Source organism: Rutidosis leptorrhynchoides, chromosome 1 (assembly GCF_046630445.1).
Source record: "Rutidosis leptorrhynchoides isolate AG116_Rl617_1_P2 chromosome 1, CSIRO_AGI_Rlap_v1, whole genome shotgun sequence".
Classification (NCBI taxonomy): domain Eukaryota; kingdom Viridiplantae; phylum Streptophyta; class Magnoliopsida; order Asterales; family Asteraceae; genus Rutidosis; species Rutidosis leptorrhynchoides.
The window spans coordinates 123,309,132-123,335,148 of NC_092333.1; the positions used below are offsets into that span (position 1 = coordinate 123,309,132).

Consider the following 26,017-nt stretch of genomic DNA (forward strand, 5'->3'; position numbering starts at 1 on the left):
TGTTGCGCTATGACGTGCTTGGTGGTGTGCTCATCGAATTCAAACCCAAATAGTCCCTATTACAAATGATCTTATTGTACTATAGTTTATATCTCGGAAGATTGGATATGGAATATAAAATAAGAAAAAAAAATACGGAGTATAAGATAATACTAGTAAAAATCAAACGCACTACGTTAAAAATATTAAAAATCAAATTTGAAATGTGTGAAGACAAATTGAGAGATTTGAGCGTGAGAAGGTTGGTGTCAGTGAGTGTACCGAATCCCCATTTCAATTTGTACGTAATTAACGCCCAACAATCTCCTAGACCACAGATATTGGTGATTGTAACGTGGAGTGAATGAGATGCACTTTTTGGGGAAAAACTGTGACTAGGCCATGACATTTTGGGGGGAGTTGTAATGGGGAGCTTTTGTCATGGTAAGACTGTGATGTGACATTTTCTTTTTCTTTTTTTTAAATTATTTATAAGTTCACAGTATTTGATCTATGAACACCAGACTCTCAATTGAACAATAAATAAGAATTATAAGTACAAGAATTGAGAGAACACGATATGAAATATATGTTTGATAATATTGATCGTGCCAAAAGATACAATCAGAAAGCAAATCGTACATCCCTATTTATACAGATTAACACCAAATCTAGAGATTTGGTTTCCAAAACAACTTGGCTAAAAATAAGGAAAAGATAAACTTAATATTTAACAAATATGCAAATCACTTCTAAATTTAATCTTCTGGAGATAACACCGAATCAAAACATATCTTCTTAATATTTAAACATATCTCCAGAATCTTCCTTAGCTTAGCCATCAAGAAATCTTCAAATCGTTGACTTAAGAAACACCAGAGTCTGCAACCTCAGACTCTAAAACTGCAAAATACTTTGACTCATCAGATTATAATTCCCAACAATCTCCCCCTATCTGATGATGTCAAAACAACATGATCACCTACTTCTTCAACTTTGCATACTCTTTTTCAATCAGTTTACACTTGCTCTTCATAAAATGAATTTTCTTCAACATGGACAGTTTGCTGTACAAATGATCCAACAATTTGACTCTAAAAGGATAAGTCTGCTCTGTCACACATCTGGTTAACAAACTAATCAACAACTCAATACTAGCTCCTTCAAACTGTTCAACCCTAATCAACATCCTTTGATTTCCATTTGTCTTGATCATCAAAGCATCCAAATACTCAACATACTTATCATCAACAAATTATAAATGTTCAGGGACAGCATACCTTTCAACATGTCCCTTAGCTCTTCTCTCCTTCATCTCTAAATCAAACATTCCACAAAATACCTCATAATCCTTAAGACTTATAAACCCTTCTTCAAACACCAAATGTACCAGCATATAACCTCTCTTCAACACTTCTTTCACAACAACTTGATCTCCTGTATACTCCTTGATACACACAGCTATGCCTTTCCACACACAAAAACCCAAACAAACAATTTGATTTATTTTAACTCTTAATCTCCTATCTGGTAAGTGTGTCATTGTTAGCAGTAGAGTTACACCTTCAAATTCAGATTTATCAACCTCAACCTTGACAACATCACCTTCATATCTTCTGAATCTAAATCTCTTGTTCATCTGAGCCCTTAAATCACCATCTGCTCTTTGAGTAGCAGCAACCACAACAGCACTAGAACTCCCCTGAATATCACCAACACCACCAACAGCAACCATTTGAGTATCACTAACACCCCTATCAGTTATATTCTCCCCCTCAACCTGATGCTCCCCCTCAATTTGAGCTCTCTTTGATTGCTCCCCCTCAACACTTGCATAACCTGCATCTGCAGTACCTGCATCATCTGACCTCTTTCTTTTTTCCCCCTTTTTGACATCATCTAAAGGCAGAGAAGATATGACCTTCCAAATTTCAGTCTGTTGATTCTTGAGGGAACAAATATCAGAAGCAAGCCCAGTAAAACATTGTCTCAGTTCATCAACACCAATTATCCTTTTCTCCAGCTCAGCCAACCTGTGATTAATTTCTGTTACAGACCCTGAACCACCTGTACTAGTCAACCCCTGCATATCCCCAACCAACCTCCTTACCTCCAACAGCTCATCTTTTGAAATAAAATTATTATTAAAGTTAAGATTATTAATCTTAGACTGCACACCAGAGAGCTTGTCATCAAAACTCCTTAGTCAACTTGGTCAAAGTCTGATGTAGGCCAACCATGGTGACTGGTGCCTCAGTCTGAGAAGTAGTGCCAGAAGATAAGGGTAGGGTTGGTATGTCCTCACAGCCTTCCTGTTGAAAAGTAGGGCGATCTTTGGACATAGAAGGATTTGAGGCCTGTATCACACCCTGTGACATGAGTGTAACATTGGCAGTCTGTGCAAGAATGTGTAAGAATGGAACATTTTGGATGGGTAGTGACAGACTTAAGTCTGGAGTAACAGTTGGCTTGGTCATTACAGCTGGTTTTTGGATTTGGTTATTTGAGTCCAGGATTGGGACTTCTTCAAATAAGTCAACTGAGTGGGTTTCTTCAGTGACTGTAATGAGGGTATCCAAGTTTACTATCCTATCAGGTTTAGGTTAGGTCAAAGCACTGCCTTCACCAACCTCTAGCAGAGGTGATGAAGTAGTACTAGAAGCACCTTGCCTAGTGAATTTTTGAGGTGAATTCACAAGTGCTGTAACATCTAGGGTTTTAAGTATGGTGGTATTCTCAATATGAACTGGTGAGTTCATAAGGTTGGTTAAATGGAGATTTTGTTCAGTAGCAGCGGGAGAAGATGGGTTAGAATGAGGTGGGATTTCCTCATTCATGTCCTCAGCCTGCTCTGTATGTGTAACATCATGGGGTGGAGTATACCGTTAATTCCAATGATACCAAAAAGGCTCTCGTTATTGGTTTTAGCCCCAATAAGGCTCTAGTGTGCGGTTCATTCGCGGGTTACAAGCTTGTGTATTCAAAGTTGTTCCCTGTTTCGAAACAACCACACGTCGAGTAAAATTACCGAGCCAACTAAATCCGGTGTCGGTGTAGGGCGGAAAAGATACTCGAGAATGGTAATTTGTACAATCAATTCAATTCAATTCTGGGGTAACAACTCAGACTTCGATTGCTCAGAATCTGCAGGTTGGTCTGCACGGCCAAGATTGATCCAATGCATTATAGCAAAAAGTTATCAAAAAGATTGACACAATCATTATCAAATTAATACTCCTGACAAAAATTTTCAAAAAGTTACCATTAACTCCCTTCATTAATACCAAATTTGACCCTTTTATTTTAGGAAATAGAATAAAGAAAAAAAAATTTAACCTAAAAACGAAATTTAAAAAAAAAAACTTTATTTGACGAAAGAAGGAAACAAATTTATACACAAAAATACACTTGAGTAAACTTTCCCAGACTCTGAACAATATTACGTCACCCAGACTCTAAGAAAATAATTCAGACTCAAGAAATATCATCACTGGACAACATTTCAGTTGATGGATTTAACATTCCAAGTTGTCCAAGAAGATAAAAATGCCTTTCTTCAGGAAGTGCTTTAGTGAAAATATCTGCCAATTGATCTTTAGTACCAATATGCTTTAAAAAAACTTTGCCCTTCTCAACACAATCCCTTATAAAATGATGCCTGATTTCAATATGCTTGGTTCGGGAGTGAAACACTAGATTCTCAGTAATAGCAATTGCACTTTCATTATCACACATTATTGGAGTTTTGGTTAATGTTAACCCAAAATCCAAAAGTTGATGTTGCATCCAAAGTAATTGAGCACAACAACTTCCTGCAGCAACATATTCAGCTTCTGCTGTGGACGTGGCCACAGAATTCTGCTTTTTACTAGTCCAGCTGACCAATTTTCCACCTAGCAATTGACATCTACCAGAAGTGCTCTTTCTGTCTAATTTGCAACCTGCATAATCTGCATCTGTGTAACCAATTAGATCAAACCCTGAGTCTTTGGAGTACCAAAGACCCAGGTTAGGGGTACCTTTTAAGTACCTAAAAATTCTTTTCACAGCTTTATAATGAGACTCCCTAGGATCTGATTGGTAACGTGCACAAAGACATGTAGCAAACATTATATCAGGTCTACTAGCAGTTAAGTATAGCAAAGATCCAATCATACCTCTATAGGTTGATTGACAAGTGAGTTTTCCAGATTCATCTTTATCAAGCTTTTCAGAAACACTCATTGGAGTTCTCAAAGTAGAACAATTTTTAAAACTAAATTTAGTTAACATGTCAGAAATGTAGTTACTTTGGTTAATAAAAATGCCTTCAGAACTCTGTTTAATTTGCAACCCAAGAAAATAGTTTAAAGTACATAAATTGCTCATTCTATACTCTTCAGACATAATGTCAGAAAACCATTTTCTTAAGTGTGGATTAGTAGACCCAAAAATAATGTCATCAACATAAATTTGAACAAGTAACACATCACCTTTGTCATTTTTAATAAATAAAGTCTTGTCAATGGCTCCTCTGGAAACATTCTTTTCTAGAAAAAATGTTGACAAGGTATCATACCAGGCTCTGGGAGCTTGCTTCAGACCATACAATGCTTTCTTCAATCTGTAAACATGCTTAGGAAATTTCTTACTTACAAAACCAGGAGGTTGTTTCACATACACCTCTTCTTGCAATTTACCATTCAGAAAAGCACTCTTCACATCCATTTGAAACACCTTAAAATCTTTGTGTGCAGCATATGCCAGAAACAGTCTAATAGCTTCAATTCTAGCAACAGGAGCAAAAGTCTCATCATAATCTATTCCTTCTTCTTGTCTATACCCTTAAGCCACTAACCTTGCTTTATTTCTAATCACAATACCATCTTTATCAACCTTGTTTCTGTAAACCCATTTAGTGCCAATTGCAGTTTTACTATCAGGTTTTGGAACCAACTCCCATACATCATTCCTTTCAAATTCTGTCAACTCTTCAGTCATAGCCTCAACTCAATCATTGTCAGCCAATGCTTCATATACATCTTTAGGCTCAATTAGTGAAAGAAAACAAGAAAAGAAGCAGTAGTTTGCAATAGCAAAGTCAGACACAGGTGTCTGAGAAGAAGAGCTAGGTTCAGGCAAACTAGTAGGATCCACAACATAATCCTCAAGATGCTTTGGAGGAACTATATTTCTAGATGATTTTCTAGTAGGAACAGCAGGATCCAAGGTGGTATTTGATGACTGATCACCCTCTTGAATAACAACAGACTCATCTTCTTGTGAAACTTCTTCTGTATGAGAATTATCTGCAGAATCATTTTTCAACCCAAACAAATTAGGTTCATCTAACTCAGACTCTGAATCCAGAGTCTGAACACTGTTTCCAGAAATTAAATTTGACAATTCACCAAGTGTAGATTGCTCAGTACTGGATGACTGATCCATTTCTATAGAACTTTCATCAAAAGAAACATTAATGGATTCTTCAATCTTCATTCTCCTCTGATTATATACTCTATAAGCTTTAGATACAGAAGAATATCCCATGAACATACCTTCATCAGATTTTGGCCTCATCTTTTCAAGCTGATCTCTTTGATTTAAAATATAGCACTTACACCCAAATACATGGAAGTAATGAATAGTAGGCACCTTTTTATGGTATAACTCATAGGGAGTTTTGCCATGTTTCTTCACAATCAAGGACCTATTTTGAGTATAACATGCTGTATTAACTGCCTCTGCCCAGAACCTTAGAGCAACATTTGATTGACATAACATGGTTCTGGCTGCTTCAATAAGGGTTCTATTTCTTCTTTCAGCAACTCCATTTTGTTGTGGAGTTCTAACAGCAGAGAAATTTTGACAAATTCCAGACTCTTCACAAAAGTCAATTAATGTAACATTTTTTAACTCAGTACCATGATCACTTCTCAACTGTTTAACAAGAACACCTTTTTGAACCTGCTCTCTCTTGATCAAATTAATAATTTCTTCAGGAGCATCACTTTTTGCAGCTAAGAAAATAACCCATGTAAATCTAGAATACTCATCAACAATTACCAGAGTATATCTTTTCCCACCCAGACTACTAGTGTTCATTGGACCAAACAGATCCATGTGTAGCATGTGAAGTGGATCACTAATAGTAGCTAGGGTTTTTGAGGGAAACTTTGTTTTGGTCTGTTTACCCATAATATAAGCAGGACAAGGTTTATCTTTCTTGAAAGGCTGTTGAGGCAGACCTCTAACAAGCTTCTTTTTGGAAAGCTCATTAATGTTTTTGAAATTGAGATGAGAAAGCCTTTTGTGCCACAGCCAATTAAGTTCAGGGACAGTCTGAGAGTACAAACATGTTTCTATTTCAGCATCAACAGAATCTAAATCCAGCATATACACATTTTGAAATCTCCAGGCTACAAGTGTTGGTCTTCCTTTAGGATCATAAATAATACCAGCTTTCTTTCTTAATCTGATCTCACAATCTTCATTAGCAATTTGACTCACACTTAGCAGATTATGCTTCAACCCTTCAACTAAAGCAACTTTCTTAAATGAAACACTTCCAGCTTTAACAGTACCATAACCAATAGTCTTTGCAACTGAGTTATCACCATATCTTACAGAAGGACCTTTTTCTTCAACAAACCCTACAAGATGCTCTTTGCATCCAGTCATGTGTCTTGAGCAACCACTATCCAAATACCACATGTTACCCTGTTACACAAGACACAAACAAAAGAAAATGGTTAGTTTTTAAGGGGAACCCACTTTTCAGTGGGTTCAATTGGAGTGCTCTTCACTCTCCAAACAAAATCTTTGTTTTCAATCCAAATCAACTTGTCCTTAACAGATTTTAAGATACTTTTATTTTCACAAACTTTGGGTTTCCATATCTTTTTAATTTCCTTAGGGAAACAAGATGTTCTTTTAACCACTGTTGCAAAACACCCCGTCTCGGGCCGTCTCGACGCCCGTCTCGACAGTTTGGTGACTAGTCCGTCCCGTCTTGAAGAAAACCGTCTAATATGACAGTCAACTGTCAAAATTCGGGTCAAAGTTGAAAAAATCGGGTCAAAGTCGGTCAAAAATTAGAAAAAAAAGAAAATCGGTAAAATATATCGTATTTTAGTTTGAATTTTTTGTATTAAATTAACGATGATAGCAATTATGGGCACAAATTAAATAATTAAAGTTTTTAGCTTTCATTTTTATACTTATATATTTAAAAGTCAACTTTGGTCAACGTCCATCTCGACCCCCGTCTCGACCCCGTCTCGAACGTCTCGACCTTTTTCGGACCCGACCGTCTCGACCCCGTCTCACGTTTTTTGCAACCTTGCTTTTAACTGAAGGTTTGATGTTATGCGAGGTGTATATAAAATAGCTTTATATTTTACAAGGAAATACTATTAAATACGATACAATTTTACACAAGATATTTATTTATTTATTGAATGGATATACTTAAACCTTGCTACAACACTTATAGGCAGTGTACCTAATCGTACAGTAGTGTAGTTTTTAGTAAGTCCGGTTCGTTTCATAGGGAAAATCTTTAAACAAAGCTTAACGCTATATTAGTTTACTTTTATAAAAATACAAATATATATATAAGTAATATTATTATTATAAAGGGGGATTTTTACCGTTTAATGACCGGTTTGTCGATTTGAAAACTTTAGTCGCAGTTAAAACCAAATGTAAAATAATAAATAAATACAAGACTTAATTTAAAGCGTAAAGTAAATAACGATAATGAAATTGCTATAATTAAAAAGTACGATAATTAAAAGTGCAATTAAATACAATAACAATAAATAAAAATGTGATAATTAGAAGTGCAATTAAATATAAAATAAATGAAATTAAATATGAAATAAAAGAATTATGCTTATTTAAACTTCCGTAATCATGATGTTTGACGTGTTGATTTTAGTTTTATGCCCATGGGTTAATTGTCCTTTGTCCTGGATTATTTAATATGTCCGTCTGGTTTTTGTCCATAACAGTCCATCAGTCATAAATATAAAGTGCGAGTGTCCTCGTCAAATTATCCTTATACCCGAAGTTAAATATTCCAACTAATTGGGGACTTAAACTGTAACAAGGTTTTATTACTTTGTTTAATAATTACACCAGGATGTCGACTGAGTGTAACCCAAGGTTTTAATACTTTGTTAACAATTATGCCAAGTGTCCTTGTACATAATTTCACCCCTGTTTTAATAATTCTAGTGGCTATTAATCCATTCCCGTGTCCGGTTAAATGAACGATTATTCGTACATATAAATATCCCGCCCATCGTGTCCGATCGAGCGTAAATGGTTATTTATAGGGACGCCCAATTGTAAATCTTTATATTAACATTAACAAATATCATTTAGTTAAACAAATATAAAGCCCATTAATAGCCCATAGTCTAATTTCCACAAGTGTCGTTCTTTTGTCCAAACCCCAATTATAGTACAAAACCCAATTACCCAATTTTAATATTTTTAGCCCAACATCATGATTACTACGGATTAAATAAGCATAATAATAACTTAGCTACGAGACATTAATGTAAAAAGGTTGAACATAACTTACAATGATTAAAAATAGCGTAGCGTTACACGGACAGAATTGGGACTTACACTCTTACAACATTCGCTAACATACCCTTATTATTAGAATTATAATTAAAATTAAAATTAAAATATAAATTATAAATATAAATATTACGTATGAATAGAGAAGAGAAAAGATATCTTTATTTTGCGTTCACCAAACTGCGAATTTATAGGGGAAGTGGCCTGACTTTTCATGCCATGCGATCGCATGGACTTTCTTCTTCCTGGCCATGCGATCGCATGGCTAGCTGGGAGAGCTCACATGTTGCTTGTTTCCTTGTGCCGACGTTTTATAAATATAATATAATATATATATTAATTTTAAGAATTAATTATATATTATATTATATTCATATGCATAGTTGACTTGTAATTTTTAGTCCGTTGCGTCGAGCGTTGAGAGTTGACTCTGGTCCCGGTTCCGGATTTTTGAACGTCCTTGCGTACAATTTAATATCTTGTACTTTGCGTTTTAAATCTTGTACTCTTGTGATTTCGAGACGTTTCTTATCAATAATTGGAACCTCTTTGATTGTATTTTGTACTTTTGAGCTTTTTGGACCTTTGCGTCTTCAATTTGTAAAATCTGTCTTTTGTCTTTACCTTTTATTATTTAAACGAATATCACTTGTAAATAGAACAATTGCAACTAAAAGCTTGTCTTTCTTGAGGAATAATGCTATGAAATATATGTTCGCTTTTAGCATTATCAAATATTCCCACACTTGAGCGTTGCTTGTCCTCAAGCAATATAGTCTTGAAATACTAGAATCACTTCTTTATTCTTCACACTTTGTACATCAGTGATTTCTATACGGCGGTATAAACAATGGTAGTAACGATGTGGTTTACAGTCCCACATGACTATATAAAAATTTAGATCCATTAAGGAAATTGAATCTTTATGAAAACATTTGATCTTTGAAAATTCAATCTAGCTTTTACCCTAGATAAGTTTTCCGGAATAACCCTTCACCGGTGTTTGCAAAATATTTTTGTGGGCTTGGTGGGTTTCAGATTTGAAAATTTTAGCTCAAAACTTATGGTTTTGTGTCACCCACTTGCTAACCTTGTATTTAGGAAAGCAACACGTCCAGTTTACTTGTCCCGTATATTACCTTTCGGTAAACTATCGTCCGGTTGTAAAGGAAAGCGTTGAACAAGCAACTGTTAAGGCAATGTCTCCTGACATGCTTTTAATTATGGTCTATAACGTGTCGGACGCAATTACTATCCTTTGTAGGAGCAATAGTAAAGCTCACCCTTATAATTTGTTGGTCTGGCACAAGGTCCTGTCTTTAACCATGCTATGCAACCACCGTTCTTACGGTTGACACCCGATTTGGTTCAGATGACCTAATGAATTCTAGGTGAATTCCTAGGATTTTACGTTCAATGGTAATGAACGCATTGAAAATGGGTTTTCAGAAAACAAATCGGTTTATAATTTGATCAAAATATTTTCTCGTTCAAGCTCGAGTTTAGATATCATTGAATTCCATGAGTTTGAATTCTCAATCTTTAAGGTCAATTCTCTAGGATTGAGTAATATCAGGCTTAAAAGCTGATTTTTAATCTTTAAGGAGATTATCCTTTCTGGGGATCTGATTCATTAGTCTTATCCAGCTAATTTGCACGGTGCCCCCCCCCCCATTTTACGAGATAAATCCTTCTCATGGTTAGGATAAATCTGACCACTTGGCAACCCTGTTTAATGCTGAGGTCCGTGGATTTCCTGCTGATTTTAGTGATGACTTTTCTAGGTTTTTCGTCAACCTACAGCTGGTCTGGACGACAACTTCATGACCTAAATCAAGAAGCGCGTGTCTTTTTCGGAAGACTTTACTTCCTTTTAGTGATGGAATTGATTCATCGTGTAGATCCATCTTTCTTACAGTAAATCAGGTAAAACTTTTTAGTTTAGTCCAAAGCAAAAGTATTTTCAGTTATTTGTACAAAAATATGTGATATATGTTTTGAAAAACTTGATAAATTTTCCCACACTTGGCTTTTATTTTCCTTTTTATTGTCCTCTATTCCATTTTAAATGAATTTTTACATTTTGGTTTGTATCTCAATTTATGTCCTTTCTGAGGTAACAATAATTTCGGTGTTAACACCTAGTTTTATCGTTCATAAATATGTATAAACGTGATTTTGAGTTCATTTAATTGAAAATTTTGAAAAATTTTACTAGAATTGGGTAGTCAGTATATAAGACTAGGGCTGTTCTTTATTATCAGAGAGCACTAGATTCTAATACAACTACTACTTTACTAGTATTTCTAATGGTAACCAAGTGTATAAAGTAAAAATTTTAAAATCCGAAAGAATTTAACCCCTTTCCACACTTAAGATCTTGCAATGCCCTCATTTGCAAGAAATCAGTAACAATTTAAATTATTGAGGGTGATTAGCGTAGAAATGATTAAATTTTACCAAAGTTTCCAAACATATTGGCGTTTGTTTGCTGAATGATAAATGGTGCATATCATTTGTTCATTTCGTCTGTTGTTACATCACATTTATTTGTCATCTTGTCGTCAAAATTAGTAGCTTTTGCTGAACTTAATGCCAGTCTTTGAAAATGCGCTGTTTTACCCTGTTTTGTACAATTTACAATATACATACATACAAATATAAACATGCATGGCAATTTGAAATGGGACTTAATATCCCACTTTCAAATCCTAAATGTGAAATATTAGTACACAATAATAATAAAAATGATAAAGATTACATAAGTATATTCAATAACATAAGTTTAAACATGAATAAGTAAAAAGATAAAAACATAAAAATCATATAAATAACCAAATGGAACTAAATCAGTCTGGATATGGGTTCCAGTTCATCTCGTCAGGTGAGTTCCATTGTTGGTTATAGGTGTTTTGATAGGCTTGGTTATAGTCATACCGGTTAAAGGGTGGTCGCATATCAGGGCTGTGTGGCGGAAAATAAGCAGGTCGAGTAGGTACATAGTTATTTGGTACCTGATATGATAGCTGGCTCATGATTTGGTGCTGATGAACTAACCAGCTATCGTGTTGGCGTCCCCTATAATCCTCGTATACTCGCTCGGAGTTCCACTGCTCATACATACTATGTCTGGCCGAGTTCGTCATTGCTTCCTCATCTATACGAACGTGGACGTCAAGAATAGCATCTCGAAAGACATCCCTAATGTCTTCCGCCTCCTCCATTTCCTCGTCTGAGCCTCTCTATACCTGAGGATGAGATCCCTCATAGGGTACTGCCTGGTTACGTCTACTTCTCAATACCTTAGCACCCACATAAACTTTCAATCCTAAGGGCTCAACCTGTTCTCTACAAAGCTGTAATGGACCCCCTTGGTTCCTATCAACACCTAAATACTCTCCAATGAGAGTAACAAAAATACCTCCTCCTATTATACTCCCGTCCTGCATTCCCTCTACCATTTTAGATAAATAAAAAGCAACACATTAAGGGATATTGACAAAGCTTTTAGGATCCCGAATACACTTTAGGTAGAATAAATCATGTAAGGTAATTTTTTCTTTATTATGACCTCTCTGTGTAATCGAGTTAGCCAAAAATCTATGAATAATACGAAGTTCGGCTCTGTCAATATGTGTATAGGAGTGTCCTCCTGCTCGTGTAAAAACATCAAAATGTGACATACGCCTCCAAATGGCGTCAGCGTCAAAGTTACTATCTACCCTTTCACCATAATGAATCAAATTTGTACAATCGGGTAATAACAACTCACCAGGAGTATATATCTGTAAGGCCCTGGCCATGTCTAACATGGACATTCTGTACATCCTACCGCCAAGGATAAACCTAAGAAATCTTCTATCATCTATTCTAACTATATTTGTATCAAGTGATACAGTACTCAACAACTCAACACACCATTCCTTATATACAGGTCTACGAATGGTGAAAAGACGTTCCCAATCTGTAAAAGAAGAACTGCCATACCTTTGAACTAAAAGCTGTCTAACACGGTCAGCTAGATGGACCGTTTCCAAAGGGGCCCAATCGATTACCCTTGGCACCTCTACATTTTTTGTTACCAATTTGAATTTGTTCCTTTGATATGTCTCGTAATCTCTCCATCTTCTATCAAATCTCAGATTAGAATGTAGAGTGTGCTCAGGAATCGTTGGGAATTCTACTGGCGGCCTCATTGGGAATACTATGAATTCATCAACAAACTGTACCGGATCATAATAAGGTATGTGCTGATCAGGCTGTTGTTGTGGTTCTTGTTGTGGTTGTTGTTCGTGTTGCATTTCTGGTTCTGGTTCTGGTTCTGGTTCTGGTTCTGGTGCTGGTGCTGGTCGTCTAGATGATGATGCTCCTGAACCTCCAGTATCGGCTTTCTGCAAAACACATTAAATACAAAATTTGTGCATCCAAATATGCATTAGTGTTAGCAAAATAACAACTTAAAACAATCACTATAACATGTTAAATCAAAATTAAACTTATACACATTTTCACAATTTTTCACAATTCTACACTTTTCAAATAAGCACATATGAAAATGTATACAAAGTTCATAAGCTTTTAACTCAAATAACATGTCAAAATATTCATTACTAATAATTAAACAAGTCTCAAATGGCAATTACATCAAATTAATCAAGTTCATGAATTTTGGACTTAAAAAGTCCACTTTAATCTCCAAAAATCATGTTTAGGATCATTGTTTGGATCATTTAACTATCTAAACATGTTAAACTACTCAATTTAGCAATAATTCATGACAAAAATCGGCCATAACCTGTTTATATCAAAAAGCCCCAAATTGCTCAAGAACACAAACCCTAGATTTCTAAAAATTTTGAAGTTTTTTGCTTCAAATCATGTTAAATAGCATCAATCTAGGTTATACATGCATAAAATACTAACAATTTAACACTAATTACACTAGAAATTAACAAAAATGCATTAGGTAAAAAATTGGTAATTATCACAAAAACTAGGAATTTATAGAGTTTAGGGGTGTAATTTTTACCAATTTGCTGAAGAATGAGAATCTAGGCATGATTAGAACAAGAAATTTGATGAATTACGGTGGAAAAATGGCGAAAATTGGTGAATTTTTGGGTGAGTTTCGTGAATGTGTGTATTTTGTGGAGAAGAAACAGACCCGCTGGTCTGTATGTACCAGGCCTGTAATTGGCCTCCATGCGATCGCATGGATGGATAGGGTGATTCCCATGCGATCGCATGGGTACCCGGCTACAGTGTTTTTGGCTTTTTTTTTTTTTTTTTTTTTAAACTTTAACTTATAAAACAATTAAGTGATTAATTTTAAAATTTTGTTTCCCTTTGTTTTAGGACGAGGTCGTTTCGGATCGATGTCCTAGTCCGTCCTTCGACAAAAATTTTAAAATTTGTCTTTTTCAAGCGATTGTTTTAAAAGCTTAGATTTTTGGATTTTTTTAATTTTTTTGGCATACCTTAATTCAATAAGATTAAAAATAATGATAATAAAAGTTCTCGTCCCTCCCTCGGGTAAAGCAATTTCGGTTCAAAGACCTAGTCTTCAACTTACGACGAATTTTAAAAATCATATTTTTAACTTAGCGAAATAAAGTAAATTTTTGTTTTTAATTTCACACAACTTAAATTTAAAAATGCATAAAATTCAAAATTAATATTAAAAATTCACACCAAACTTAAATTTAAAATGCATAAAAATAAAATTCATATTTTAAAAATTAAAAATTCACACCAAACTTAATTTAAAAATTCATATTATAAATTCACACCAAACTTATATTAATTTTTCGAATATTTACAATTTTAAATATATTGATTTTACAAAGTTTACAATATTAATTTAAGATTTATATATTAATTTTAAAAACATGGTAAAAATAAAATTAAAAATCTTTTTGGCTTTTTATCCCACTTTAATCAATCAAATATTATCAAAAATATGCGCCCCTCTTTTCGGTAAAGTAATTTCGGTTCCATGACCTAATTTAACTCATGACGAATTTTTGAAATATTTTGGGTTGATTGATTAAAGATATTTATACCTTAAGAATAAACGTTAAATTTCGCAGTGATGTAATAAATTTTTGTATGATATCAACAATTTCGGTCGCCAAACCTAATTTTATTTAATACCAATTTAATACTTTATAGCGAACAAATTAGCGTTTATTATCAAAAGGTTAAAAAAAATAAAAACTGTACAGACTTACCTGTGAGATAGTATTCTTAGTTATATGATCTATCCCATTCATAAGATAGTCGGTTTAATTGGTTTTCCATAGCTACATAGGCGTAACCTCGAGCATTCAGTGTTTTTTCTTCTAAACATATGAACGGTCCGTCTCTGCATAAAGTAACAAATTCGGTATTTGAATAGGTTTGATTATTTGAACATTTACCTCCATGTGACCATTTTCCGCATTTGTGACATCTTTCAAGGTGTCGTGCTCTTCTTTTCGCTGCGGATTTTGATTTTCCTTTACCAAATTGTAACTTATTATCTTCGCATCTGGATTCTTTTCTTACTCTGTCCAATCTTTCTCTGATTACTGATACTATTTCACTCGGAAGTGTGTCATTATTACGTTTAGTGATCAAAGCGTGTAGCATTAGACCATGGTTTAGTTCACAGGCAGTCTTCATTTCGTAAAAACCTAAAAAAATAAAAATTCAGAATGGGGGGAGAAGACTAGTTCTTTAGGGTCTGCTAGGGAAAGACCATTCGGGTTCCATTTTCGAGAACTACACGAAAACAGACAATCTAACTCTAACAGAAATACATATTATCCTTTAAAGACTTGATTCTCCCCACACTTAGTTAGCTGTGGTATCGAAATTGTGATTAACTTCATTATCGAATTCCATCGGACTATCTATGTAGTGTTTAACTCTGTGACCATTAACTTTAAATTCAATCCCATTTGAATTTATCAATTCTACTGTCCCGTATGGAAAAACTCTTTTAACTATGAATGGTCCAGACCATCTTGATTTCAATTTTCCAGGAAATAGCTTGAATCGTGAATTGAAAAGAAGAACTCTGTCTCCTTCTTTAAATTCTTTTAAACTTCTAATTCTTTTATCATGCCATTTCTTCATTTTTTCTTTATAGATTAATGAATTTTCGTATGCTTCATGTCTTAACTCTTCTAATTTGTTTAGTTGACTTAATCGTAGACGTCCAGCTTCATGTATATCAAGATTACATGTCTTCAAAGCCCAAAATTCTTTGTGTTCAATTTCTACTGGAAGATGACATGCTTTTCCATAAACAAGTCTAAAAGATGTGGTTCCAATTGGAGTTTTGTAGGCTGTTCTAAATGCCCAGAGTGCATCCTCCAATTTAATGGACCATTTCTTCGGATTTGATCCTACGGTTTTCTCTAGAATACGTTTAAAGCTCGGTTGGTATTTTCAACTTGTCCACTTGTTTGTGGATGATATGCGGTGGAGATTTTATGAGTTACTCCATATCTTTTGAGAACTTTCTCAAGTTGATTATTACAGAAATGAGTTCCCCGATCACTTATTAAAGCTTTTGGTGTTCCAAACCTTGCAAAAAGACGTTTTAAAAAGTTGACTACAACTCGTGCATCGTTAGTTGGGAGAGCTTGTGCTTCCGCCCATTTAGATACATAATCAATGGCTACGAGAATATAGAGATTATTATGAGATTTTGGAAATGGACCCATAAAGTCAATACCCCAAATGTCAAATACTTCACATACTTGGATAACATTTTGTGGCATTTCATCACGTTGACTTATTTTTTCGGCCCTTTGACAAGCATCACAGGATTTGCAAAGAAGGTGTGCGTCTTTGTAAATTGTAGGCCAATAGAATCCAGCTTCATAAACTTTTCTTGCTGTTAATTGAGGCCCATAATGCCCTCCTGTTGGTCCTGTGTGACAATGGTTTAATATTTTACTGGATTCATCTCCGAATATACATCGGCGTATTATTCCATCTGGACAACTTTTAAAAAGATGTGGATCTTCCCAAAAATAGTGTTTTATATCACTGAAGAATTTCATTCGTTTTTGGTACGATAATCCTTTTTCAAGGAATCCACATACTAAATAATTTGCATAGTCTGCAAACCATGGAATTTCATTATAATCTATCTTCAATAGATATTCATCAGGAAAGTTGTCTTGTATGGCCGATTCATTTAGAACTTCTAATTCGGGATTTTCAAGACGAGAAAGATGATCAGCGGCGAGATTTTCTGCTCCTTTTTTATCTCGGATTTCAATATCGAACTCTTGTAAGAGTAAGATCCAACGGATTAATCGTGGTTTAGCATCTTGTTTCAAAAATAGGTATCTAAGAGCAGAATGGTCGGTATAGACCACCGCTTTTGCTAGAACGAGATATGATCGAAATTTGTCAAAAGCAAAGACAATAGCAAGGAGTTCTTTTTCAGTAGTTGTATAGTTCGTTTGTGCTCCTTGTAACGTCTTACTAGCATAATATATAGGTTGAAATCGTTTTTCAATCCTTTGTCCTAAAACGGCTCCCATTGCAAAATCACTTGCATCGCAAATTAATTCAAACGGTAGATTCCAATTTGGTGTTATCATGATCGGCGCATTAGTTAGTTTCTCTTTAAGAATATTAAAAGATTTGATGCATTCATCTGAAAAGATGAATGGAGCATCTTTTTCTAGGAGTTTATTCATAGGAGTGGCAATTTTAGAAAAATCTTTTATGAAACGTCGATAAAAACCGGCATGCCCTAGAAAACTCCTAACTCCTCTAACATTGGTTGGATGTGGAAGTTTAGCAATTACATCTACTTTAGCTCTATCCACTTCAATTCCTTCCTTTGAAATTTTATGTCCAAGAACAATGCCTTCTTTAACCATGAAATGGCATTTCTCCCAATTAAGTACTAGATTTGACTGTTCGCATCTAGTCAGCATTCGTTCAAGATTAACTAGACATGATTCAAATGTATCACCGAAGACTGAAAAGTCATCCATGAAAACTTCCATGCATTCTTCTATCATGTCGTGAAAAATCGCCATCATGCACCTTTGAAAGGTTGCAGGGGCGTTGCAAAGTCTAAATGGCATGCGTTTGTAAGCAAAAGTACCATAAGGGCACGTGAATGTGGTTTTCTCTTGATCTTCGGGTGCTATTGGAATTTGAAAATATCCGGAAAATCCATCTAGAAAACAATAGTAACTATTTCCGGCTAATCTTTCCAACATTTGATCAATGAAAGGTAAGGGAAAGTGATCTTTTCTGGTGGCGTCATTTAATTTTCGATAATCAATACATACACGCCATCCTGTTACAGTCCTTGTAGGAATAAGCTCATTTTTTTCATTTGTAATGACAGTCATGCCACCCTTCTTAGGTACGCATTGAACTGGGCTTACCCATGGACTATCAGAAATTGGATATATTAAACCTGTATCTAGCAGTTTAATAATCTCTTTCTTAACTACATCTTGCATATTAGGATTTAGTCTTCGTTGGCGTTGCACATACGTTTTATGACCTTCTTCCATAAGGATTTTATGTGTGCAATACGAAGGACTTATTCCTTTAATATCATGAATCTTCCATGCAATGGCTGGTTTATAAGCTTTCAACACAGAAATGAGTTGTGATTTCTCATTTTTAGTAAGAGAAGACGATATTATTACAGGTAATTCAGATTCACCATGTAAATAAGCGTATTCCAAATGGTTTGGAAGTGGCTTTAACTCTAATTTCGGAGGTTCTTCTATCGATGATTTATATCGATATCTGTCTTTTTCTTTTAGCATTTGAATTTCTTCTATTGTTGGTTCATATCCATTAGCTATTAGTGTAGCTAACATTTCAGCTTCATTAATTGGTTCATTACCTTCCTAAAGAGCATTCTCCTGTTCCTTGTAATTCTGGAAATTCTTCTAATAATTCTGCATGTGAATCTATAGTTTGAATATAATAACATGTATCATCTGCAGATTGTGGTTGTTGCATTGCTCTATCAACTGAAAAGGTAACACTCTCGTCCTCTATACTTAGGGTCAATTTCTTACCGAACACGTCTATCATTGCTTTAGCCGTGTTTAAGAATGGTCTTCCTAATATGAGAGGAACTTGAGAATCTTCTTCCATGTCCCGAACAACAAAATCTACTGGAAATACTAAAGTACCAACTTTAACTAGCATGTTCTCCATTATCCCTCTAGGATATTTTATTGATCGATCGGCTAGTTGTATGCTTATTCTTGTTGGTTTCAATTCTCCAAGGTCTAGTTTAGCGTATAGTGAATACGGCATTAGATTTATACTAGCACCTAAGTCTACTAATGCTTCTATTGAACTAAGACTACCCAGAAAACATGGAATTGTGAAACTTCCTGGATCAGATAGTTTTTCTGGTATCTTATTCAACAGCACTGCTGAACAATTAGCATTCATAGTAACAGCCGAGAGTTCTTCCATTTTCTTTCTATTGTGATCAGATCTTTCAGAAATTTAGCATATCTAGGTATTCCTGAAATCACATCAATGAAAGTAAGATTTACATTTATCTGTTTAAACATATCCAAGAATTTGGATTGCTCGGCTTCAAGTTTCTTTTTTTTCATTTTACTCAGGTAAGGAAGTGGTGGTTGGTATGGTTTAACATAAGGTTTAGCCTTAACTGTGTTATCTTCATTAACCTTCTCAACTACCGGTTCTTTTTCCTTATCTTGATCAGGTTGTGGTTCTTGTGGAGTAGGAATAGCTTCATCAGAAGTTACAGGTATTTCAGGTGGTTTAAGTGTTGTACCACTTCTTGTGGTAATGGCTTTAGCTGTTTCATTCCGGGGGTTAGCGTTTGTATCACTAGGTAAACTTCCCGGTTTTCTTTCACCTATTAACCTTGCTAGGTTACTTACTTCTTGATCCAGATTTTGAATAGAAGCTTGTTGATTTCTAAATGCTTGAGCATTTTGTTCATTAGTTTGTTTTTGAGATGTGAAAAACTGCGTTTGAGTTTCAACTAGCTTCGTCATCATATCTTCTAAATTCGGCTTTTTATCATCGGTTTGTTGTGGTGGTTTATTTTGAAAATTAGGTCTTTGCTGATTGTAAGTATTATTGGATACTTGTTGATTGCTAGGACCTTGTTGGTTGTTGTATGGAATATTTCGGTTATAATTCTGGTTTTGATTGTAAATCGGTCTTGGCGGTTGATAATTATTCTGATAATTATTTCCAGGCCTTTGGTTTAGATATGAAACATTCTCTCTTTGTTCCATTGTTAATTCAATACTGAGACAATCTTTTGTCAAATGTGGTCCTCCACACTGCTCACAACTAATTCATATTGAGTGAATATCTTTAGTCATCTTTTCCATTCGTCTCTCGACAGCATCTATCTTTGCGGAAATGGAATCTAAGTCATGGCTAGAATCGGCTCTAGCTGCTTTAGATGATCTAACGATATCTTTTTCTTGGTGCCACTCATGTGAGTGGGAAGCAGTGTTATCAATAATTTTGTAAGCATCAGTTTCTGTTTTCTTCATAATGGAACCACCAGCTGCTATATCGATGTCTTTTCTTGTAGTGATGTCGCATCCTTGGTAGAATATTTGTACTATTTGGCAGGTATCTAAACCATGTTGCGGACATCCTCTTAATAACTTTTCAAATCTTGTCCACGCCTCATATAGAGTTTCATTCGGTTTCTGTGTAAACGTAACAATTTCTCCTTGAAGTCTTACGGCTTTAGATGCAGGAAAGAATTGTTTAAGAAATTTTTCAACTAAAACGTCCCATGTATCAATCGCCCCTTCAGGTAACGATTCCAACCAATCTTTGGCTTCTCCCTTTAAAGTCCAGGGAAATAACATGAGATATATCTGTTCATCCTCAACTTCTCGGATTTTAAATAGTGTGCAGATCCTATTAAAGGTACGTAGATGTTCATTTGGATCTTCCTTCGGCGCACCACTAAATTGGCATTGATTAGTCACCATGTGTAGAATTTGTCCTTTGATTTCATAATCTGGCGCATTAATGTCTGGATGAGTAATTGCGTGACCTTGGCCAGTGCGTTTAGCTCTCATTCGGTCTTCCATACTTAAAGGTTCCAGATTCTCCATAATTGAATTTGTTGAATCGGAATCACTGGAGGATTCTGATTTAATGGTTCGTTCCTCAACAATCTCTGTTTGAATGATTGGTGGTTCTGTAGGAAAGTTTAGTGGTTCAGGATCTATGAATCGTCCCTGAATATTCTCCGGATTCTCAATTGTGAGGTCGGGTTCAAAAAATGGATTATCGGAAATTTGAACTGGAGTACTTGGTCGACTGGATGAAGATTCTAAAGAAAAATCAACGGCGGTAATATTTGCTAAATGTCTTGATCTAGTTACAGGTGGTGAACGTACAAAAGGTGGTGAACGTCTTGCTCGGTGCATTCACTAAATATCCTATTAGTTTTTAAAAGGAAAGAAAAATTATATAAGTTATCCAATTAATAGACTTTTCTGATTTTGCCCACGTTTAGAATAGCCAAAAGATGCAGCAGAGGGGCAGGATTCGTTTGGTCTCAATATAATTGAGGACTGTTTGGCTCCAATAACCCGGTCCACGTACAAATCCAACTATTACTACGAACCAGAAAATTTTGATGTCTATCAATTTAACCACTTAAAATAAATTTTCGTAATTTTAAGAAATTTAGATAAGAAGTAGAATAAAAATCTATGTCCTAAAAACTAGAATAGCGAGAAATAAGAAAGAAAAAGAGTGCGTCGGAAAAAGGTCGAAAAAGAAAAGAAAAGATGTTGAAAAATAAGAAATAAAAAGAGTGACTTATAAAACTTTAAAACATTCGCCTAACCCAACCTTATTACTACCACTAACTTAAAATTATAATCGCAAATTGAGATTACTAATTGGAATGATAATTGATACATAGGTAAAAGGCGTCGAGAAATAAGAAAATAGCGCGTCTAAACTTAAAAAGGAACTAAAAATTTAAAACTAAAAGTTGCGTCTTAAAGCTTACAAGTAAAACTATATCCCAAATGGAAATAACTTAAAAAGGTACTAAAACTTAAAAAGGCGTCGCAAAATTCTAAAGCACCTAAATCTTAATCTAAAGAAAAAGTACTTAAGGGATTTTACGGCAATGCCTAAAAATCTAGAAATAAAAATAACTATGGCAAAACTATGAATTAAAAATAAATACGAGCGAAAAATACAAATATTACGCTAAAACTATTAAAAAGGGACAAAATATAAAAATATATAAAAAGTTGTAAAAATTACAATTTTTATAAAAATATTATTTTTATATTATTTATTTAATAAAACTATTAATTTTAAATTTTAAATAAACTAATTAAACATAAAAATACAAATTAAATATAAAAACTAAATTAAATTATAAAATATATAACCCTAAATAGGGTTTTAGATTAATAATAAATAATAATACCCGTAATAAATGCTGGTTCAGTCAACTGTGGCGTGTCAGATGGGCTCATGCGATCGCATGAGTCCTAAGTTGCCCAGCCATGCGATCGCATGAGCTAGGGTTTCGGGCCACAGAATGGGCTGCTACAGTACATGCCGAATTAAATTTTTTTTTTTTTACTGAATAATATATTTATAAAATATATTTATAAATTAAATAAAAATTATATTTTTACAAAATAAAGATAAAGAAACTTTTATAGAACTTAAATATTTAACAAACTCTAAAAAAAATATTTATATTTTTGTTTTTTTTAATATATTTTTGAATATATTAAAACGTATTTTTACAAAAGTGTATTTTTTTTTTATAAAAGTAAACTAAAAATAAAAATCTTTTTTTTATATTAGCGTTGCGCTTCCGGCTTTTAAGCGTTTCCCCGGCAGCGGCGCCAAAAATATACTTGATGTTATGCGAGGTGTATATAAAATAGCTTTATATTTTACAAGGAAATACTATTAAATACGATACAATTTTACACAAGATATTTATTTATTTATTGAATGGATATACTTAAACCTTGCTACAACACTTATAGGCAGTGTACCTAATCGTACAGTAGTGTAGTTTTTAGTAAGTCCGGTTCGTTCCACAGGGAAAATCTTTAAACAAAGCTTAACGCTATATTAGTTTACTTTTATAAAAATACAAATATATATATAAGTAATATTATTATTATAAAGGGGGATTTTTACCGTTTAATGACCGGTTTGTCGATTTTAAAACTTTAGTCGCAGTTAAAACCAAATGTAAAATAATAAATAAATACAAGACTTAATTTAAAGCGTAAAGTAAATAACGATAATGAAATTGCGATAATTAAAAAGTACGATAATTAAAAGTGCAATTAAATACAATAACAATAAATAAAAATGTGATAATTAGAAGTGCAATTAAATATAAAATAAAGGAAATTAAATATGAAATAAAAGAATTATGCTTATTTAAACTTCCGTAATCATGATGTTTGACGTGTTGATTTTAGTTTTATGCCCATGGGTTAATTGTCCTTTGTCCTGGATTATTTAATATGTCCGTCTGGTTTTTGTCCATAACAGTCCATCAGTCATAAATATAAAGTGCGAGTGTCATCGTCAAATTATCCTTATACCCGAAGTTAAATATTCCAACTAATTGGGGACTTAAACTGTAACAAGGTTTTATTACTTTGTTTAATAATTACACCAGGATGTCGACTGAGTGTAACCCAAGGTTTTAATACTTTGTTAACAATTATGCCAAGTGTCCTTGTACATAATTTCACCCATGTTTTAATAATTCTAGTTGCTATTAATCCATTCCCGTGTCCGGTTAAATGAACGATTATTCGTACATATAAATATCCCGCCCATCGTGTCCGATCGAGCGTAAATGGTTATTTATAGGGACGCCCAATTGTAAATCTTTATATTAACATTAACAAACTATCATTTAGTTAAACAAATATAAAGCCCATTAATAGCCAATAGTCTAAGTTCCACAAGTGTCGTTCTTTTGTCCAAACCCCAATTATGGTACAAAACCCAATTACCCAATTTTAATATTTTTAGCCCAACATCATGATTACTTCGGATTAAATAAGCATAATAATAACTTAGCTACGAGACATTAATGTAAAAAGGTTGAACATAACTTACAATGAGCGTAGCGTTACACGGACAGAATTGGGACTTACACCCTTACAACATTCGCTAACATACCCTTATTATTAGAATTATAATTAAAATTAAAATTAAAATATAAATTATAAATATAAATATTACGTATGAATGGAGAAGAGAAAAGATATCTTTATTTTGCGTTCACCAAACTGCGAATTTATAGGGGATGTGGCCTGACTTTTCATGCCATGCGATCGCATGGACTTTCTTCTTCCTGGCCATGCGATCGCATGGCCAGCTGGGAGAGCTCACATGTTGCTTATTTCCTTGTGCCGACGTTTTATAAATATAATATATATATTAATTTTAAGAATTAATTATATATTATATTATATTCATATGCATAGTTGACTTGTAATTTTTAGTCCGTTGCGTCGAGCGTTAAGAGTTGACTCTGGTCCCGGTTCCGGATTTTCGAACGTCCTTGCGTACAATTTAATATCTTGTACTTTGCGTTTTGAATCTTGTACTCTTGTGATTTCGAGACGTTTCTTATCAATAATTGGAACCACTTTGATTGTATTTTGTACTTTTGAGCTTTTTGGACCTTTGCGTCTTCAATTCGTTGAATCTGTCTTTTGTCTTTACCTTTTATTATTTAAACGAATATCACTTGTAAATAGAGCAATTGAAACTAAAAATCTTGTCTTTCTTGAGGAATAATGCTATGAAATATATGTTCGCTTTTAGCATTATCAAGGTTTTTCTTGACTCTTGATTTTTTCATTGAGCTTAGAAATTTCCTTTTTGAGTTTTTGAATTGTCTTTGCTTGTTTTGACTTTGACCTTCTTTTAGTTAACACTTTTGGATCTAGACAAGTGTCAGTTTCAGAGGATGATTCAGAGTTGTTATTGCAACTTGACTCTTGGGTGTCAGACTCTAGGTCAGAACATACACTATTATTTTGAGAGACTAAAATGCTAGAGTCTGAAAGTTTCAAAAGTTCAGACTCTAATGGATTTTTACTTTCAAGTATTATAGTCTCTGAAGGTTCAACACGATCTAATGACCTTACAAAAGCATTGGTTAAAATCTTTTTGTCACCAACAAATTTTACAAATGTGTTTGGTAGAATGTCAGGTTTGAATACACTTTGATCAACTTCCACATTATTATCTAATATGTAGTTTTCACCTAGTATAGCTTTGACATCATTTGGAATTTGTTTGGCAATAGCATCAGAATTCTTTTTGGAAGATACACACCAAGATTTACAAATTGATTCATAGTGTTTTGACCTTTTCATTGATCTTCCTAATTCAGTATTTAATCTTTTAGTTTTTTCTGTGTATGCCATTTTATAGGTGTCAAGTTCAACCTCACATTTTTTTAAGTCTTTAATTCCAGTTTCTTTGTCTTTGATAGTGTTTTTAAGATCAAAAATTTGTGTTCTTAACTTATCAGTATCATCTAAACACCATTGAAAGCCAAGCAGCAAGTACTGAAACATTCTCACTTTTTCATTATCAAGATAGTTCACAAAGTTTTGTACCTTATAAGTAGAAACTTTATTACAAGTAGAGTCTTTATCCATCTTCTCAACAGCTTTCAGATCTTCCTGAAACTTGCTAGAACCACCAGCCTTTTCAATTTTAGCCATATCTGGGGTAGTAATTGTACTGATAGACATTTTGATAAAAATATGGATCGTTTTAAAGATCACCGAGATAGGATTTACACCTTTCTCGCTCTGATACCAGTTATAAGTTCACAGTATTTGATCTATGAACACCAGACTCTCAATTGAACAATAAATAAGAATTATAAGTACAAGAATTGAGAGAACACGATATGAAATATATGTTTGATAATATTGATCGTGCCAAAAGATACAATCAGAAAGCAAACCGTACATCCCTATTTATACAGATTAACACCAAATCTAGAGATTTGGTTTCCAAAACAACTTGGCTAAAAATAAGGAAAAGATAAACTTAATATTTAACAAATATGCAAATCACTTCTAAATTTAATCTTCTGGAGATAACACCGAATCAAAACATATCTTCTTAATATTTAAACATATCTCCAGAATCTTCCTTAGCTTAGCCATCAAGAAATCTTCAAATCGTTGACTTAAGAAACACCAGAGTCTGCAACCTCAGACTCTAAAACTCCAGACTCTAAAACTGCAAAATACTTTGACTCATCAGATTATAATTCCCAACATTATTTTTTATTTTGTTTAATAAAAAATATAAAATAAATTAGACAAAAGTACATTAATTATTTAAAAAAAAAACATTACAATTAAAAAAAATACACGCAAAAAAAAAACATTACAATACATTATTAAAAAAAACA

At 33.9% G+C, this 26,017-nt stretch overlaps 1 non-coding gene across 1 annotated transcript; it reads left to right on the plus strand.

Annotated features, from left to right (window-relative positions):
- The first annotated feature begins 20,178 nt into the window (after positions 1 to 20,178).
- Positions 20,179 to 20,285, plus strand: LOC139887186 (small nucleolar RNA R71). The gene has a single exon (XR_011773026.1). It is a non-coding gene; the product is annotated as a small nucleolar RNA R71 (small nucleolar RNA).
- The last annotated feature ends 5,732 nt before the right edge of the window (positions 20,286 to 26,017 follow it).